Genomic DNA, 2,964 nt, shown 5'->3' on the forward strand with positions numbered 1-2,964 from the left:
GTGTCTTCAGGGGAGCAGACTAGCTGGCAGTCTTCCCCAGCAAAAAGTGCTGGCTGGAAGGACATTCTGTTCTATTAAAGACTGAAGAACTCAATATATAACTCAAACTGCTGTTTGTTTAATTATCCTTTAAGGTGTTAACAGTTTGAACCAATTCCATCTTTGTTCCTTTGATGTAGGATCTCATGTAGTCAGGCTGGCCTCTAACTCACTATGTAACAGAGGCTGGCCTTGTACTGACATTCTAGACATACATGGAAATCTCTACCAATTTTTGGTAGATATTTACCTACATGTGTTATACACGATCATTTCTTGTCATTCCCATCGATTACCTTCCAGCTCAAGTCTTCATCAGTTTATTCTTCATTCATCACACGTGTCTTATTAAAGGATACTCACAGTGTCCCTGATTTTGCCTATCCATCTCACTAGACTGAATGATTTAATAACGTTCTCTATTACCTACTACTCACCAGTAGGTAAACACCACTGAGCAATAGCTGTGCAAGTGAATGCACTCATAAATCAGATGATATCTGCCTTTTCATAAAGCTTTATGTCTTTGAAAACCCCATTATTTTTGAGGGTACAAATATTTCTGTATAGAAAACTATGTGTCATATATATCTATATCTATATAGATATAGATATAGATATGTGAGAGAGACAGATGGACAGACACAGATAGATAGATAGATAGATAGATAGATAGATAGATAGATAGATAGATAGATAGATAGATAGTTGAATATGTGAATATGATGGCTATATATAATCTACAACTGTAGCTGTTGAGGAGTCTAAAAAGAAATGAGACAAATAATACTGAATTATCTAAGTTTGGTTAAATTCTTGACATACTTCCTCCTTTTTCTTTTGTTTCAGTTTTTGTGTGCGTGGTTGTATATATTCAATAAAAGCCCACTTATGTTTCCATGACTTTCCAGAAAGGATGACTATAAGATTGTCATACAAAACAAGAAAACAGGAGTAGATTCTGGAACTACTCAGAAACATTATTTTGAGATATATTCTCTCTGGCTTGTGTGTGAAATTTCCCATTTAAGCCAGCCCACTCTTTATCCTCTAGAACTCAGCATCCTCAGTGATTCCTGTCCACTGTAGAACCACAGTCACCCCTGCAGGGATACAGCTGACTTCATCAGGATATAAAAGGTGTGATATCTCCTGTCATCTTTCTGTGTTACATGAGACAGAAAACAGTCTTTTAGACTGCTTCATTATGGGCTAACATCTTATCCTCTAGAGAGAAGGTCAGACTTTTATTTTCCTTAAGTGTGCTTTCAGAGGAAGAGTGCAGACAGGATAAGAAAATTGAATAAATTATTTACAGTTTTAGGAAATGCAACCTTGCTGCTGTGGGAAAAATAATGCCTCCCTTTCCTCTACTCACCTTTTCTACTATTCTGTTATCTTGATAAGGGGAGAAGTTAAAAAACAAAAACAAAATGCTTCAAATGGAGAGGGAAAAATGCAGTATTTCACAATACCATCAGTCTTGCTCATAACGTCTGTGGCTTATTGGGCAATAGGAAAGATGCAGCTGTGGATACAACCTGGCCACTGCTGTGTGATGTGACCAGATTCAGAGAACAAAGGGTTGACAGCTTAGCATAAGCACTTTCCTAAGTGACTGGGACATCCCATCACTAGCTGAGAACTCACTTCCTGTAATGAGAACAAGGAAGCAACAGCACACAAAGAACAAAGAAAGAGCTGCATGGAAGGAAACTGAGAACTGAGACAATCATTGAAATCTTTGTGAGTGTGACCCATTGCCAACAAGAAGCACTGCTGTGGGCTGGTCTGACTTTATGGATGGGTATTTGAGGAACATTAATGAGGGAAAATGTTTGTTTGGTTTGGTTTGGTGTGGATTTTGTTTTATTTGAAACAGCTTCAGATCAATCATTATCTTTTTGGTACTGATCTTGAATTAATTGCTTTGTAGTTCTTGTCTTATGTAGTATTTTTAATGTTTTTTCCCCCGTACTTTTTGCATTTTATGTGGGTTTTTTTTTGTATGATGTGTGTATGTGCATAATTTGTGGGCATGTGCCTGTGAAAGTCAGAAGAGAGCATTGGATCCCCTGGAACCTGGGTTAAGATTGTTGTGAGTCACAGTGTGGATTCTGGGAACTTAAACCAGGTCCTTTCCAAGAGCAACAAGTACTCTGAACTACTAAGCCATCTCTCCAATCCCATTTGTTTTGTTTTGTTTTGTTTTTTAATGTTTTCTTTCTGAGAACTGTCTTGATATAGCTATATTAAAAGTTAATTTAAGATAATTAGTAAATAAGCATCGGGCCTAAGTTTGGCTCCTGGAACACATCAACACCTGCAGATGTACCCTGGATGCTTGGAAATATGCAAATAATTTAAATCATGTTATGCCAAATTAATGCAGGATCTAGACTTATTCTATAATGAATAATAAACATTGACACATACTTAGAATCAATTTATCTAAGAATGTACTGACAATCTTATTTCTTTTTGGGAAATTTAGCTTAAAAGCAGTCTTTGGACTTTGTCTTTAACCAGAAAGATAAAGTGAACATTCAACTGGAAGACAGGGAAACCTTCAACGGCAACCTTTAGTGACTTAGTTTCACAAGTTAGGCCTCATATCTGAAAGATTCAGCAATCTCTCAAAAGAATGGCACTACTTGGAACCAAGTGTTTAAATATGTGAACCTGTAGGTGAGATTACAGCTTCAATCCTCAAATAATAAGTAACTTTTTAGGTCATATGTAATATATACACATATGTGTATGTGTATTCTCTATATGCACACAATACATATACTATATATGTACAGTGAGATGCACTATACTTATATAAATATACACATGTATATAGGCATATATATGTGTGTGTTTGTGTGTTCATGCATGTGTGCATATTTAAGGATCAAGTGTTCTGATTTCAAGCACTTC

This window comes from Mus caroli, unplaced genomic scaffold (genome assembly GCF_978045245.1).
Source record: "Mus caroli unplaced genomic scaffold, Mus_caroli_1 scaffold_20, whole genome shotgun sequence".
NCBI classification, from domain to species: domain Eukaryota; kingdom Metazoa; phylum Chordata; class Mammalia; order Rodentia; family Muridae; genus Mus; species Mus caroli.